This window comes from Artibeus jamaicensis, unplaced genomic scaffold (assembly GCF_021234435.1).
Source record: "Artibeus jamaicensis isolate MK-2021 breed Jamaican fruit bat unplaced genomic scaffold, CSHL_Jam_final scaffold_1689, whole genome shotgun sequence".
Lineage (NCBI taxonomy): Eukaryota > Metazoa > Chordata > Mammalia > Chiroptera > Phyllostomidae > Artibeus > Artibeus jamaicensis.
In genome coordinates this window covers 5,708,698-5,727,141 of record NW_026522029.1, presented here as the reverse complement: position 1 = coordinate 5,727,141, position 18,444 = coordinate 5,708,698, and positions in this window count along the sequence as shown.

Here is an 18,444-nt window from a genome sequence, read left to right as displayed (position 1 = left end):
GTACAGCAAATAGAGCAATAAACAAAATAAAGCTCCTCACCCTCATGAGGCCTGCCTTCCAGTAAACATTTTCAGTAACCCAGTAGAGAGCCTCTTGTTGATGCCTGTAATGTTGAAGATTTTCTATACTCTGGCTTTGGTTCAGAATTACCTGTCTTGTATATACATCTTTCATGTAACCAGGAGATTTCATCTCCACTCCATTGAAGTAGTTGCATGTTATTAAGCACCAATTTAGTAATGAGATGTTCAAATGTAACAAGTCTGTGACAAGTTAGCTCAGTAGATAGGGAAGAGTATCATGACATCAGGGTCATTAACTCTTGGGCTTATTCTTTTCACAAATTCATCAGTAGCCTTCTGGCTCAGAGCCACAGACGACTCTGCTAACCTGGGCAGTCCTCTGTCAAGAGGCCTGCAGCTGGGAGCAAGAGAAATCCGAATGGGAGATTAGCTGTCTATTAGCACTGTTGAAAAAACAGCCTAACAATTTACTGGGGCCTGGTGAAGGTACTCTAAGAGGCTTGCCAGACAATAGAGTCATTGTGATCAAACGTGGCTCAGGGCAGTCTTCACTGGGAAAGCTCCCCAGGCTGCCTTCTGTCTCCCCAGCTGGGAAAATCAGGAGGGAGTTCTTTACCCTGGATGAGCTCCTTGGCATGGGATTGTAGTCCTTTTAGTTCTGTGCTGCCTCTGAGGTGTGGTCTTCAGGAGTTCCTGAACGCAACTGTCCGTGTGGATGATTTAGAGAATAACAACTATGATGAGGTGTGTTGAGAATTTAAGCTGACGTGTGGGTACTCAGAAGAGTCTAAAGGATTTGGTTCTGTGTGTCTTGAACGTCTGCAGAAAGAAATTGAGCGGCACAAGCAGACCTTCAAGAAACTCAAAGATCAAACTAAAAGTTCATACATAAGTGCTCACAGTTCCCATAGAACTGTTCCCACAGTTCACAGCTCCCACAGTTCCCACAGTTTCCACAGTTCCCATGGCTACATATTGGCCGCTTCTATGAAACCATAGTTTGGGTAATTACTGTGTTTTGCCATGTATAATGCATACTTTTTTGCCTGATTTTTGAGAGAAAAATAAGGATGTACATTATGTATGGGTATAATGAGTATAATCCCATGTATAATGCACCCAAAACATGGGTGTGCAATATATACAGCAAAATATGGTAATATCCATCTGTGCTGCCAACTGATTATAATAATAAATTGTCATCGTGAAAAAAAAGAATCATCGGTGGATGCTAATGCTAGTGGGTGAAGTTTGATGAGGAACAGGGTATTTGCATAGTCCCAGCATGTCTCCCCACCAGATACTTGTCAACAATAAAGGGAAAAATAATTATTTTATTTTTTAAGAGTTTATTTGAACCAAACTCATGACATATTCTGGGAAGCAAGCTCTCAAATACTTCCTGAAAAGTCATAATTTTGAAGTGCAGAAACGTGAGAGACGTGCTCTTCACCGAGTCACTGAAGGTAATTTCGACAGTAAGGGAACAGATCAACCCTTGACACTATGTGCCGAGAAGATCACAACGTCACTTCTGTGGCATTCCTTCTGAGAATGCATAACCTGAATCTAATCACAAGGAAACATCAGACAGCCCAGGCTGAGAGACGCTTTGCAAAACACCTGGCATGTAACTCTTCAAATATGCCAAGGTCATGAGAGACGACAAAGTGGAGAAAAACTATTCCAGGTTAATGGAGACACTAAAGTCAACCTCATGCAAGGTCTGACCTGGCGTTTTCTTTTACTATATAAGAGACATTATTGGAGAAATTTCAAAATTTGAATGAGGTCTGTAGATTAGGCAATGTTACTGAATCAGTATTGACATAATTTTCATAATTGTACTGTGGTTATGAAAGAGAATTGTTCCTGTTTTTAGGTAATACACTCTGAAGTAGGGGAAAGGGCATCATGTCTACAACTTATTCTCAAAGAGAAAAAAACTTCCAAAACAATTTATAAATTAATATATACATACACCAAGAGAGAAAGAAAGAGAGTGCATAGGCATACACTAGGCATTGGGCCTAGGCTGCTAAAAAAAAGAATTGAAAGTAACACACAGCTTATTCATGACTAATGTCGGAGGTCCTTTTTTTATTTTTATTCAAGTACAGTTGTCTCCATTTTCCCCCCACCACTCCCCACAAACCCCAGCCATCATCCCTACCTCCCACCTTCGGTCCTACCCCGGTGTGACTTTGTCCATGTGTCCTTTATACATGTTTCTTGACAACCCTTCCCCCTTTTCTCCTCACTGTCCCCTCCTACTTCCCCTCTGGTTACTATCACTTTGTTCTTCATTTCAATGTCTCCGGTTATATTTTGCTTGCTTGTTTGTTTTGTCGATTAAGTGGCACTTATAGGTGAGATCATGTGGTATTTTTCCCTCACCGCCTGGCTTATTTCACTTAGCATAATGCTCTCCAGTTCCATCCATGCTGTCACAAAGGATAGGAGCTCCTTCTTTCTTTCTGCTGTGTAGTATTCCATTGTGTGACTGTTCCATAGTTTTTTGATCCACTCATGTACTGATGGGCACTGAGGCTGCTTCCAGCACTTGGCTATTGAGAAGTTCTGAGAATATGCCTCAAAACCCTGTTATTGGATACCCGGTACAAATTTATGGTGTAAGTTAACCAATGTATTTTTAAAGATTTGTTTATTTGAGAGAGAGAGGAAAGGAGAGATAAAAAGAGGGAGAGAGATAAACATCAATTTGTTGTTCCACTCATTCATGCATTCATTGATTGATTCTCATATGTGACCTGACTAAGGAGCGAATCCACAACCTTGGCCTATTGGGATGACGCTCTAACCAACTGAGCTACCCAGCCAGGGCTGGTGTAAGTGAAGAGAAGCAACCCGCATGGCAGGAAGTCTTGAATAACAGTGAGTCATTACCGATGTTCAAGAAAACTCTCCTAACCCCGAGTCAGTTTAGCCCATCCCAACTTCAGTTCCACAAATTCCTCTACCAAAAATTGTTTCTTTAACTTCATATTGAGTCACTGTGGTCACGTATTCCACCCAACTTTCCTGCTTGAACAGCAGAATACTCCATTTTCTGATAAACAGGCTTAATCCCCAGAAACACTAGACAGTTATCTAACATAAAGGTAAAATATCTAATACAGGGATCAAAGTCAAAGCTGATTAAAAACTAACATGGATGAGGTCGAAGCACCAGCAGCCTCTCTCTGCTCTATTATTTCTGTATCATTGGTGGGCAGGAAGCAGCCATACTGAAACACAAATTTTACTTGTTTCTTCAAAAATAAAAAAAGAAAAACAAATAGATGGTTTATTTTGAGGACGTACAGGAACTTATATTCTAAACGTCCAAAATTACATATTCTAGGGGCTGTTACCACCTCAGAACCCCACTGGGGCTTCCTTTTAATCTTTTTAAACATCCTGCCATGAGGCTGCAGCTGCATCCACCTATAGCAGGAAGCTGAAGGAGCTAATATTGGTCAAACATCAAAAGCACTTGGGTGGTTCTGACGTAGACCGTCAGCCTTCTCTTCCACCAATGCCACGTCCTTATTTTTTCCCCAAGCACATTAATGTATTTTTTGTTTGTTTGTTCTTTTTCTTTCCCCCTGAGTAAGTACTATAAATTGTTGCCAAGATCAGGGATTTTTTCTCAGGAAGAGACCACGAGTGTTAAGAAAGCGGACAAACAGCGCCTGCCTATAAGATGGGAACTGTCAGGCCCAGCCTTCTCTTCCATCTTTCTCTACATTGAACGGGATCATCAGTGGACTCGCACGCCCTTTGTCTGAGGGAGAGGCCTGACCTGTGCGAGGGATTTCCTAGTCGCTTTCGAGGGGCGAACGGGGAGCTGTCCTTCCCACCCGGTGTTGCAGTAAGAACCGCACCAATTGCCTCATGAGGACTGCAAATCTAATATGTACATGTACACCCAGCAAGTGTTTCCTGGTCATAGAGTGTTAGCGTGAGAAGAGTTTTAGAAGGTCTTTAGCTTGACCTCTGGTCCAGCACAGGCAGTTCTTCCGACAAATGGTCTCCGGCCAAGACTTTGTTATTTGTGATAACAAGGAGCTAGCTCCCCACGGTGTCGGGCAGCCCACCTCGGTGCTGGACAGCTCTCCTTGTAAGGCTGCTCGCTGGGGTTCCTGGGAGCCTCACGGACACGTCTGTGCCCCTCCCGTACCACAGCCCTTCGCACATCGGGGCCGCTGCAAAGATGTCCCAGTCACCAGATCTCATTGCGATTCTTCAGATCGCACTGAGTAAACAAGTGCACAAACATTCGAAAGTTAACCATGGTTAACTCTGGAAGTTAGGATTATGCTTATGTTTTTTTTCTTTTCTAAAATAAAATTTTATTTTTTTACAGTAAATATTTATTTAGTGACAATGACAACATTAATTCTTTTATTGAGTTTATTCCAGATGCCAGTCCTGGCACCCATATATAATTTTCCTGCAATAACCCCAAGAGGAACTATGACTGTCCCCTTGCACAGAGGCAGAAACGAGGACGCGGAGAGGTTAAGGAAGTTTCTGGGGACACACAGCTAAGTGAGTGGCTAAAAAGAAATCAGAAGCCAGGTTTGCCTGACTCTTAACCATTCCTGTTATAACAAGAAAAACCATTTCTTTCTGTTTGTTTTGTGTTTAGTGTGGTGTCCCGAAATTAATATGGCAGGCCAGGTTTGATCTGAGCAGCATGAAGTACACTGCAGTCACTGTGTCCTTGGGTTTGCACGCAGTGCAATCTAATAATGTCCCTAGGACTGTGTTTGATGTTTCACCTGTGACGTGAAGTTACTGACTCGTGTAGAGCTCTCAGGAAATGAAATCCTTCGGTTTTTTATTTTATTTTATTTTTCCTCTTGACTCACTCACTCTTCTCCCCTCCTCCCCTGTCACCCCATCAGTTCTTACACCTCCAGCAACCACTTTATCATCCTAGCTGTTAACCTTTTTCCCCACGCTCATATAATCACATACAGACAAATAACACATGCACACATATTCAATATAGATGTTGTTGTCGTTTAAAAAGTGACTACATTTTGCCTCTTGTAATAAAAACAATTGCTTGTGTAAAATCTCTCTAAATCCACTGGTCGAGTACAAATTTGTTTCTTTTAATAATGTCCTAAAATGTGGCTGTACTGTGATTTTGCAGTCATTGCCCTATGGAGGGGCAGGGGTAGTATTTACAGTTTGTGTGTGTTGCCACGTAAAACGCTGCTCCAAAAAATATCCTTGCATGTATGTTTCATGATGTTTTCACTTCAATAGTGTTATTGAAACTAGTGCTTTTATTTCAGTAAAATAGATTCTCAGAACTGAGGTTGCTGGGTCAAGGAGTACAAATGTTTTTAAAATAATAGCTCTTGCCAGATTGCTTTCCATTTTCTATTTCAGTAGCAGCACGTGAAAATGCCTTTCACCCCACATCTCTGCAGCAGTGGGTATTACGGTGCATTTAGCAGGCATTCTGATTAAATCCCGGTGAAACAAGCAATCAAAGGAAGCTACTGTGTTTAAAAATATAATAAAGATTACTTACTGCAATTCACCAGGAATTCTAATCCTAACTGGCAAAATAGTAAAACTTGAATACAAAATCAGGAGCCAGACATTGAGCTTTTAATTAAATACATCTCCCAGGTCTTTTTGACTCTTAACTTTAAAACTGATGTATAACACACATGTAGAAGTGCGCCCAAGATCAATGGATTACTACAAAATAAACACCTCCATATCACCACCCCCCAGGCCGGAAATAAACATTACCGGCACCTCTAAAGCCCTCCTCATGCCCCTCCCACTCATTGCCCCCTTCTTCCTTGCTCACGAGAACCACAGGATACGTTTGCCTGGGTTTGCAATCTGCGGAAATAGAGTCGTGCATCTAGACTCGTGTGTGTGTCTCCTTTGTTTCCCACAGTGTTGTCTTTGTGAAGTTTCTCCAGGTTGCACATAGTAGTAGTTCACTCAATTTTATTTCTGCACCACAGTTTGTTTTATAAATAATATACCACAATTAGCTGTCCATTCTATTTTTGAGAGTCTTTCAGGTCCTTCTGAATCTGAAACCGGATCCAGTATATTAGCCACCAATACCACCAGCTTTGTGTCAGAAATTTGGATGGTTACACTGTTTCTTTCTTCATAAACCATTGACTTTCACTCCTGTGACAGGACCAGGCAGGTCCGTGTCAGCCAACCAGAGACCTGCCTGCAGGTCGACCCCAATACACTGATCAATATTGTTTGGACAATTTGTTCAATTACCTAAAACTACAGATGTTCGTAGTTTCATGTAACACACATTTCTGTACTTTATCCATTTTCCTTTAACAAACATTCATGGAACGTTTACGATGTTCCAGGCACAACATGGCGATAAAGCAGTGAACAGAACAAATCAGATCCACCCCCTTGTATGGAATTTACATTCCAGTTAATAAGATACATGCAAACAAAACCAATTTAGATAATTTTATTTAAATTCATAAGGAAAATGAAAATGGGCAGCATGATAGGGAGTAACGAGGAGGGAGACAGACAGCTATGGAAGGAGCTAGCCCCGGAGGGCGGCAGTGTAACAGCCCAGGGGGCGAAGGTGAAGGCCCTGAGGAGGAGGAAGGCTAGTGAACCCAGAGCAAATCGTGGAGAAAAGCAAGTGGAGGAGAGGTGGACCAGAGCTGGGTCATTAAGGGTCTGGAAGTCCTAAAATTTGATATGAGATGGGGAAGGGGATGCAACACCCAGAGCTCCCTTGAAGGAGGACTTGAGGCCACGCCTTGAAGAGGCCACGCCTGGAGCTGGCGGCTCTTTCAGGCTCTCAGCTGCTGACAGCATCGCTGCCTGAGGGCACATTCTTGATGGGGGTGGAGGGTGGGCAGAGCACTTCCGTGCCTGAGTGTGGGCGAAGGGAACAGGTTGCAGGCCCCAGCATTTTGGTCTGGCATCCAACAGGTCTGACCGACAGTACTCTCAGAGCTTTCTGATGGCTTGGCCGGAGCTTCGTGGGGTCTGTGTCACTATGGTTTCTCACTCCGCCCAATCTGGTTTCCTCCTTTTTCCCTTCACAGGTGTGAAGCCCTAATCCACATCCTGGATCCCAAACTCGGTCTCCACGTGATAGAGAATCCAGCCTGTAACAAATGGAAAGCCACTGTCTGGTTTTAAGTAAAGAATTCAAATGGTTTAATTTTTAGATCACTCCAGTGGCTGTACAGAGAATGGACTGTAGGAGGTAAAAGGAAAAACACGGTGGCTCTGGTAGAGATGGTTGTGTCCTAGTCCAGAGAGGGGCCAGAAGTTTGGGAGTAGTGGGTGGTCTTCACATAGAATTTGAACGAAGTGTATTTCACCCCAAGTGTTTTGATCAGTCGTCTCCCTGAAAACAGATTTGTGTGCCTTTGTACCCATGCGGTAATCACTGACCCATCCTGTCCAGTAATCACTTCAAAAAAGGAAATTGCAGCCTGGCCGGGTGGCGAAATTGGTTAGAGTGTCATTCCCGAATGCCAAGGGTGCCGTTGGATTCCCTGTCAGGGTACAGGCAAGAATCAACCAATGAGTGCGTCCATAAGTGGAACAACAATTCAGTGTTTCTCCTTCTGTCTCTCTCCTTTCCTCTCTCTAAAATCAATCAATGAATTATTTTTTTAAAAAGGAAATAACATTAGTTAGTGCCTGTGTGACGTGACCCCACAGTCACGTGGACAGTCTCATTCCGCGCCCCCCCCCCACCTGTTTACTGTCCTGGCCACCTCAGCCTCTTCTTTTCCCTGCCTGCCAAGTCGGTTGCTGCCCCAGGCCTTTCACTGGGGCTGCCTGCAGCACTCCCCACTCTTTGCCCACCTAACTCCTGTCGATGCTTGGGGACTCGGATTGCATGCTGCTTCCTCCCAACAGGATTTCTCTACTGCCCCCTCCCACAATGAGGCTAGTTCCTCTAATGAATTGCTCGCATAAATCCCTGTGTTTTCTTTCATAGCATATCACAGGTGGTCATTACGCTGTAATATTTTAATATTTGTTATTTGTCTTCCTCATGAGAGCCCCACAGTGGGCAGGAACAGGCCTATTTTGATTTCTGCTTCATCCCTAGTGCCTTGCACAGTAGCTGGAACCCAGTAGGTGCACAGTTTATATTTGTTAATGAACACGCCCTTAGTGGACTCACGTTAACACTTAGGGTCAACTCCTTTAAATGCTCATAAAACATCTTTTAATAATCTGTGCCCTGATCTCCCAGGGATCGTTGAGATTTTTAGACCATAGTTTTTAACGTCTCTCTCTCTCTTTTTTACCATATGAAAAACATTTCATTGGGTAAAATTTAGTTATTGTATTATATGGATAAAATCTTAAAGTAGTATTAAGTATTTATAATGAGAATTCTGCTCTACTCCCTGCTCTGACACTCTAGATAGGCAACTGCTTTAAACTAAGCAGTGTGGTCAATCCTCTATCCTTAAAAGAAGCCCTTTTTTCACACTAGAAAATCAATACGTTTCACTTTCTTATGCTTTTCCTGCTGCTAGTAATGTTTATATTGCCATTTGTGGTTTACAATCATGTTGGCAATTTCTTTCACTATCTTTCAGTGTTTAGGACTGGAAGTCTTGATTTGTTCCAAGTGACAGAACTTCTCTTTTTAAAAATATATTTTATTGATTATGCGATTATAGTTGTCCCATTTTCGCCTCTTTATTCCCCTCCACCTCCACACCCCCTCCCACCTTCATTCCCCTCCTTCTGTTCATGTCCATGGGTTGTACATAAAAGTTCTTTGGTTTCTACATTTTCTGTACTATTCTTACCCTCCCCCTGTCTATTTTCTACCTACCATTTATGCTACTTATTCTCTGTACCTTTTCCCCCTCTCTCCCTCTCCTCCACTGATAACCCTCTATGTGATCTCCATTTCTGTGATTCTGTTCCTGTTCTAGTGGTTTGCTTTGTTTGTTTGTTTGTTTGTTTGTTTCTAGGTTCAGTTGTTAATAGCTGTGAGTTTGTTGTAATTTTAGTGTTCATATTTTTTATTTTCTTTTTCTTAGATAAGTCCCTTTAACATTTCATATAGTAAGGGCTGGGTGATGATGAACTCCTTTAACTTTACCTTATTTGGGAAGCATTTTATCTGCCTTCCCATTCTCAATGATACCTTTGCTGGATAGAGTAATCTTGGATGGAGGTCCTTGCCTTTCATGACTTGGAATACTTCTTTCCAGCCCCTTCTTGCCTTCAAATTTCTTTTAGAAATCAGCTGACAGTCTTATGGGAACTCCTGTGTAGGTAACTCCTTTTCTCTTGCTGCTTTTAAGATTCTCTTCTTATCTTTAATCTTTAGCAATTTAATTATGACATGTCTTAATGTGTTCTGCCTTGGGTCCAACTTTTTTGGGACTCTCTGAGCTTCCTGGACTTCCTGAAAGTCTATTTTCTTTTTTAAATGTTGATTTTTTTGCTGCTCTATTTTTTTAAAGATTTTATTTATTTATCTTTAGAGGGGAAGGGAAGGAAAGAGGGAGAGAAACATCAATGTATGGTTGCCTTTTTGTGCATCCCCTGCTGGGAAGCGGCCTGCAGGGAACTGGCCTGCAACCCAGGCATGTACCCTGACTGGGAATTAAACCGAGATTGTCTGGTTCACAGGCCCGTGCTCAATCCACTGAGCTACACCAGCCAGGGCCTGAAAGTCTATTTTCTTTGCCAGATTGGGAGAGTTCTCCTTCACTATTTTTTCAAATAAGTTTTTCATTTCTTGCACTTCCTTTTCTCCTTCTGGCACCCCTATGATTCGGATGTTGGAACATTTAAAGTTGTCCTGGAGGTTCCTCAGCCTCTCCTCACCTTTTTGAATTTTTGTTTCTTTATTCTGTTCTGGTCGAATGTTTATTTCTTCCTTCTGCTCCAAACTGTTGATTTGTGTTGTGGTTTCCTTCCCGTCACTGTTGGTTCCCTGTACATTTCCCTTTATTTCACTTTGTATAAACTTCATTTTTTTCCTCTAATTTGCAACCGTATTTAATCTGTTCTGTGAGCATCCTGATTACCAGTGTTTTAAACTGCGCATCTGATAGGTTGGCTATTTCTTCATTGCTTAGTTGTATTTTTTCTGGAGCTTTGATCTGTTCTTTTATTTGGACCTTTTTTTTTTCAGTCTCAGTGTGCCTGTTACGTAGTAAGGGGGTGAAGCCTTAGATGTTCACCAGGGTAAGGCAACCCACATGGCTGTGTTGTGATGCTGTATGTTGGGGAGGGAGTCAAGAAGAACAGTGCTGCTTGCTCCGCTCTCTGCCAGTTTTCAGTCACTTCCCCCACTGCCCACAAGCAAACTGGACCCTTCTGGTGCTGATTCCCGGGTGATGGGCTTGTGTACATTCCAGGACCCTGTGGGTCTCTCCATTGAACTGTCCTGTGAAGCTTGGATCTTTTCCCACCACTTCAATTCCCACAGGTGTTTTCAGTCAGAGGTTTGAGGCTTTATTTCCCTGCACCGGGGCCCTGGGTTGTGTGGTCTGTCTTGCTCCCCAGTTGTTCCTCCCAGTTTATCTGCACACAAATGTAGGACCTTCTGCTCCACCAGTTGCCACCTTGCTGCAAGTCCTCTCTCCCCGACTGCCCATCTCCACCCCTCCTACCGGTCTGGGTGAGTGTTTCTTCTTTAACTCCTTGGTTGTCAGACTTCCATACAGTTTGATTTTCTGTCAGTTCTGGTTGTTTTTTGTTTTTTAATTTGTTGTTGTCCTTCTTTTAGTTGTGTGAGGAGGCACAATGTGTCTACCTATACCTCTGTCTTGGCCGGAAGTCAGGCAGAACTTCTCATTATTGCACATGTTGAAAATTTACCTGTGCTTGTTCTTCCTCTTCCAGCATGAAAATTATCTCTTTTTCTTTTTTACTGAAATATAACATACCATCAAATTCACTTTAAAAAGTAGCTTCATAAAGAATGTGGAAAGAAAAGTGCACCTTACATGGTTCATCAGCAGATATGTCACTTTTTTCTAGAAGCACAGATTGGCCTGGGCTTCAAAGCCAAGGTAGGGAGGGAAGGCAACAGTGAGAGCAGATATGTAGAGGCAGAAAAAAGCAAGGCCTTGACTTTGTTTAATCAGAAAGAGATAGAGGATTCCTTTCAACAGTTTCATCTCATTCCTTAGTTTGTCATTCCTCATTCACATCAGATAGTCATTTATCAAGTATCCTAGACCGACTCAGACACACACTTATTTTTTATGTGGTTTGGAGTCTATGCTGCCCAAGTCCACCTTAAGTGCCTCTTCTGCTCTAGACATTGATGCCTTCGGAGAGGCTAAGTAGTATCGTATATACATATTGAAGTACATAATCATATCCCAAAGCAAATATCAAATTTTGCTGCCAAATTTTGACAGAATTTTGTGTAATTTTCCTTTGAAATTATTAAACTATGAATAAATAATGTTTAATTTATGCTTGGTTATTTTTTGTCAAAAATGATATAATCTTGTGGATTTATATAGAATGAAATAAAAATCTAAACTTGAAATACTTTTCAAATGTAATAAAACTTCTTTGGCGTATTAATTTCATAATTAGTGAACTTTACATGTTACATATGTAGACATTTAAAATGTTATTAATCAAAAGAATGTGCACAAGCACAAGTTTTGTTTTAAATGTTTGTATTTTTCAAATTAAATACATTCACATGGTAAACAAATCCATCAGTCAGTTCAGAAAAGTAAAATCCTTTTTCTTATCAGCTATTCTCATTTTCTAGAGTCTAGAAGCAACCACTGTTGACAGTGTCTTGTGTGTCCTTGAAGAAAATTTGCATACATACCCCTGCATGATATATAGCTATAAAAATACACAAATAGCCCTGGCTGGTGTGGCTCAGTGGATTGAGCGTTAGCCTGTGAACCAAAGGGTAGCTGGTTCAATTCCCTGTCACGGCACGTGCCTGGGTTGCAGGCCAGTCCTGAGTTGGGGGCATGTGAGAAGCAACTGATGGATGTTTCCCATTCCTTCTCCCTCCTTTACCATGTCCTGAATATTAATAGATTAAATATTTTTTAAAATACACACATGGTAATGCATGATGATTATTGTTATCCATCATGCTATTCACTTTGTAATTACTATGGGTTTTTTTCATACCTATAGATTCATCTCATTGTTTTCAAATATTGCATAACATTTTACAAGATGAACTATATAAATATCTTTCTGGGGGTAGTTGTGTTGTAGATGACCTTTCCTATCTTTTATTTAGAACTAAATGTTGCTGGACTGTTGATGTAATTAATCTTTTTTTTATTAAAGAAGAAAAAGAACCATCCTCTAGGGTATGGTTGTGGTAACAAATTCAATAGGGCACAATGGAAGTCAATAAAGACCAAGAAGGGGCATCTGAATTGCCCATTGAGGCGCAGAAATTGCTCCTGATTACATTTTCAGTACAGACCAAAGCCAAGTGAAAAGGCGAAAATAACTGCCAGGGCAGGCCGTTTGTCAGAGGAGTTTGCCAAAGACAGGTGGAAACAGGACAGAATCTTTAAAGAGCCATAACGTTGAGCAAAACCTTAGTTCGATGTTGGAAAGGCACAGACCAAACAGGTGCAAGCTCTGCCCCCTGGCTGTTTCAGCTGTGAGCCTAAAGATGACCGGATTGACCGTGGAGAGTTGCTAGCATGTAAGAGAGCGTCTTTACCTTTTCCTCCCATTTCTTTCAAAAGGAGCGCAGGGCAAGAGTCTTCATAGGTGATGCTCTGGAGAAGTCAGACACAGGGCACTGGGGCGGGGAGAGAGCCACGCAGTTGTAAATGCCTCAAATTTCACCTGTTTGTGTCACGCTGGCTCTTCTGGAAGGTGGGGGCTGTCGAAGTAAGTTACACTTCAGAACCTGAAATCAGATTTGCTGCAGTGAGGCTCCCCCAGAGCTTTCCCAGGAGGGTGTTTGTGGTGAGGAATTGGGTGGAGAGAACAAAATTACTGGAAAAAACAGTGGCTAGATTGATGAGCAGAAATGCCTTTAGGCAAAATTATCAGTTTGGCAATCACTGTTTTTCTGTGAAGTTCTGGGAGTAATGCCCCCTTCTTTGCTTACCTTAGGGATTACCCCTCACTGGGAGGCATTTCCTGTTAGGCCCCAGGGAAGGAGGTGCCAGGCCAGGGCAGATCTATTTTAGACAAGGCTTTGCATCTTTCCACACTTCTCAAAATAGTTTAAGGCAACCGTTAATAAGCCTAGTAGTTAAGGCATGTAAAAAGCTATTGTTTCAGGAACTGCAGATACAGCCCCCAGCCTGACTCCTGGAGACCACCAGCCATTGACCTTTGTGCTCCCGAAGAGACCACAGGCAATCAAGGTGACATCTGAGCCATTGTGTTCCAGGGAAAGACAGCCTCCCAGGACACCGATAAAGAAAATCAAATAGGACACCTGGACACAGGACAGAGATAAAGAAAATCAGTCAATGGATGAAAGGATGTTAGGGAAATTGCTGGGCCACAGCATTTATCTGATTAACCTCTTTTCTGAGTCCCAAATCCCTTACTGTTGATTTTTTTTCTCTTGAATTCCAAATCCCTTACCTCCAATTGCTCCTTATAAAAAAGCTGGCTTGAAAGGAAATGTAAGACAGTCTATGAGGGTACAAACCTGCCATCTTCTCAGATCACCGACCATAGGAATAAAGCGCCCATGAAGCTTCCATCCCTGTCTCTTCTAATACCTAAAACTCTCACTGTTTAGGTTGAATCCAGGTCTTTTGGGTATTTTATGATGGTCAGGCGGGCTGGCAGGGGTGGGGAGTCAGGGGGTAGGGAATCAGCGCAGGGAGAAAAAGTGACTTTTCTTGAACATGCATTGTTTTATTTAAAAAATAATAAATTGTTAGCCCTGGCTGGTGTAGCTCAGTGGATTGAGCATGAGCCTGTGAAGCAAAGGGTCACCAGTTCGATTCCCAGTCAGGGCATATGCCTGGGTTGCAGGCCAGGTCTCCAGTAGGGGACACATGCGAGGCAACCACACATTGATGTTCTCTCCCACTCTTTCTCCTTCCCTTACCCTCTCTCTAAAAATAAATAAATAAAATATTTGAAAAATTATAATGATAAGTTGTTTTAAAGACTTGATTAAGGTCAAGAAGAGAAATTTTGGTTTTGTTCTCTGGTTGATGTGGGAAGCTTTGGAAAAACCTTTGTTCACCCAAAACCCCAGGCACCCTGGGAGAGCGATAAGGCCCTCTGGGAAAAGCAAACAGCAGGATAGTCACAAGGACTGGGGCTAGCACCCCCACTGATAGAACTAATTTTCACATTTAGCCTTTGTACTCTGCTTCTGCCCCGTAGATAGAACTAATTACCGCATTCTGCTTCTGTATCCCGCTTTGCTATGTAGACAGGAAGACCCCGTAGGCTATATAAACCCCAAGAATCCTTTGTTCGGGGCTCAGAATTTGGAGATTGACTCCTATGGGCCCGTACACGTTAATAAACCTTGTACTCCAGAATCCCTCGGTGTCTGGTTGCTTCGTTTTCCTATAACATGGTCAGCATAAGCTCCTGGACTTACTTCATCTCAGACCCTATTGTTAGGGTGGTCAGTGATCCTGTGAAAGAATTCACAGAGGAGAAAGTGCAGAGAGGACAGTGCCCCCCTCTCTCGGAGAGGAGAGGGGCATGGTGTGGAGAGACGCAGGTACCCCAGCAGCGAGGGGCGGGGGCTTTGAGCTTTTACTGGATTATAATTGGAGTAAACAGGGGGGCGCTGTTGTGAGGCCCCTGGGCTGTTGTAGCAGGAGGCTGCATTCTGTTCCATTATTGTCTTCTGCCTGTGGCCGTGGGGAGCAGGTAGTTCTGTTCTTCAGGTAATTTCCAGTCCTGGGGACACGAACTCAGAAGAGCAAAACGGCGGTCAGGTTTAACCAGGTCACAGGCCTGCCAGGCAAATGGGGCCACAATAGCAGGTGGTGCTGACTTTTATCCTTTCACCTAATTTGTTTCTGTGTGTGTTTTTAATCCTCACCTGAGGATATGTTTGTTTATTTTAGAGAGAGAAAGAAGAGAGAGAGAGAAAGAAGAGAGAGAGAGAGAGAGAGAGAAATAACCCCCACATCGATGTGAGAGAGAAACATTGATCGGTTGCCTCTTGTATTCACCCTGGCCAGGGATCGAGCCTGAGACCTAGGTAAAGTATGTGCCCCAACCGGGAATGGAACCTGCACAGGACGATGCACAGGATTCAGGTGCACAGGACGATGCTCCAACGTCATGCTCCATTTGTTTATTTGATTTGTGACCTCACAGTGTGACATTTTTATTTAGGGACCTCTTTTGGTCAATTTCTGTGTGCCATCTCTTTCTGCCACCGAACTTTTGTTGTTGTTTTTTTTAAAGATTTATTTATTTTAGAGAGGAAGAGAAGGAAAGAATAGAAACATCAATGTGTGGTTGTCTCTCATGAGTCCCCTGCTGGGAACTGGCCCACAACCCAGGCATGTGCCCTGACTGGGAATCGAACCTCATCATGTGGTTCGCAGGCCTGCACTCAGTCCACTGAGCTACACCAGCCAGGGCTGCACTTTTGTTTTTATCAGCAAACAAAACATCTTGTTCGACAGGCAGAGTCACCTCAAGCTTGAGATCAGAATCACAGGCAGATGCCAGCCCGGCTGCTTAGTGGCTTTGTGACCTTGCAGATCACGTAAGACATTTTGGAGGGTGTGGGGGTCGTAGAGGGGGTCCAATACATGGTGCTGGAAGATGCGACTTTGGGTGGTGAGTACACAATGCAATATACAGCTGATGTGTTACAGAAATGTACACTGGAAACCCACTGTCACTCCAATAAACTGAATGAAAAAACACTCCAGGATTCAGTTTCCTCGTGTGGGGCTGTGGAAGGTGTTACTAGGTCAGGAGTCAGAGGGCAGGGGTTCGACTTCTGGTTCTGCCGCTTTGCTGCTGGGATGCTGGACAGGCCGGGCCTGTGAGCTTCAGTTTCTGTAAAACGGAGATGCATCTTATTACAGGGGACACTGAGAAAGTGAGATGAGAGGTGTGTGTCCAGGACGCATCAGCTGTCAAGCCATGTTAGTGTCCTTTCTTCCCGTTTTTGTTCTGTTTTCTTTTAACTTTGTAAAACCTGCCTGTTACCGAGATTCCTTACCTCTCAGGGCACTTTATAAACTGGAGAGCAGAGTATGTGGTTGGTTTGGCACCAGGCAGACACAGGGCCCCCAGGCCATTAATTTCTTTGGCCTCTCAAAATTGGGCTTGAAAGCCTTGGGAGAGCTCTGTTTTTCTAGATGGAAATTAGGTAAGCCTTGCCAGGAGCTCCACCCCGCAGCATGCTGGGGCTGGGGCTACCCTCCAGAAGTCCTCCCCATCACTACCAGGGAGCCTGCTGGGTATTGCTTTGAGGAACCACCTGGTGGCTGGCTTCTCCCCCAGGGCGAAGGAAGCTTCACGGGCTTTTAAAACCCAGTTCACACAGGGAAGCCCAACTGATGAGGATGGTGATATTAATGATGCTGATACTGTTAAACCACACCTGCCGCTCACCGAGTGCACTACAAGCTGGGAGAAGTCAGGATGCATTCAGCCCAGTGTTTAATTTGATTATTAAAGGTTTTACTGCTTGTCTACCTCCTCTGAACTTTTACTTCTGCAAGGCACATCAAGGTGTAAATTAAAGCTCTGAGCCAGACACAGTGAGAAGAGGGGAAAGAGAAGGCTGTTAACCTAAAAACTCGTAATTTGGTCACTTTAATTAGTTTAGAAATGAGCCAGAGGTACAAGCGGAAATTTAGAAGAGTTCGTTAAGATACTTAGCTCTGCCACTCAGTGGATTTGTAAACTTTGTTCAACTAACAGCTCTTTCTGGGCCTCAATTTCCCTGTCTTAGGATGAGAATTGGTAACATGACATCTAACACTTCTTAGCTCCAACTTTCCTAGGCCAGATTCTTTCAAATTAAAGTTCTTCAGGGTCAGCCCTGTCCTCTTCTGGACAGGGGGGCGGAAATGAAGTGTCCTAGTTTGGATGGAGAAACTAGCATATGCCGGGCACTGTGTGCGGGATTTTGTGCGCATCAATGTATATAGTAACTCCTGGCACAGAACTGCTCTCATTTGACTAGTGGTCTTCAAATGAGTCAGCACCCAAACCATCACAAGAAAACAAAGTAATCCATAGACAAACGATAAGTGTGTGTGTGTCCAAATTACATTCATATATAATTATAAATAATTTATAAGCTATATGTTTATGTATGGTGCATAATTTAAGTTTTACATTAGGGGTGCAAAATTTTTAAAACGAGAGTTGAGACATTATCCTAGACACTAGAAATAAGATGGTCACAGTTAACTTACCAAACAGATGTTTTACTTAGGAGTAGTTTAGAATTCATAATATGTCTAAATCCAGTTTCATGTATAAATTACAGGTGAGCTGTTTCTCAATTTCTTCCTCCCTTCCTCCCTCCCTTCTCTTCCTTCTGTCCTTCCCTACTTAACAGATTTGCACATGTCATTCACTATCGTGAAAGTCATTCTCATCGTGAAAGAGTCCAGTGGCACAGAGCAGAGGGTTCCGGTCCATTCCCCACCCTGCCCTCCTCCCAGCCCCCAACCCCTTGCCTCACTCCCTCACCCCCCCCAAGTCCTGTCACTAGGGATAAGCACAGTTAGTATCATTGTGATGTGTATTCCAGGCCATTTTAAAATTAAAGTTTTATTCCGGCTTCCATGAAGTTGTTGCCTTAAGAAAAAAAGAGACTGGAAAGAGTGAGGAGCAAGTCGGATTCAGTAACCACAACACATTTTAGGCAGGACCCTTTTCAAAATGCACCAGGCAGAACTGGAAGCCGCATGTGGTTTCCAGGGCAGGGCGTCAGGCCACCTCCACCTCGGGAGACACTGCTCATTGACTGCTGCTGGGTCCGGCAGGCCGGCCAGAGGCAGCCCAGCACAGGAAGCCGACAGCTCGCTAGCGTTTTTCACTCCTTTATTTTTATTCTTTATTACTTACCAGTCTTCCCCGTGCCTGATAATGGGTGGGAATAGGAGTTTCTCTTTCTATACAGTCTAGAAAGGACATACTTTCTCGCCTCTTTGCTTCGGAAGGGTCAATGTCAAGGACATGTTCTGGCCTGGTCAGAGAATGTTACATCAGAGATACTGCTGCTATATTTACCCGCACTTGCCTTTCAAGCAAAGCAATTTATATGATGAAAAACAGCAGACGGACTGTCCAGGGTACCTCCAGAGAAGAAAAACACTGAATGTTGAAACCGCGTATCATTTTACACTGCAGTAAATTTCTCGGAGGCTGAATTTCCTTTTTCTCTTTTGGTTTTTAAAAATTCTGTCGTAGGAGAGAGTTACAGAGACTTTGTTACTTCACCCCAGGCCTAGA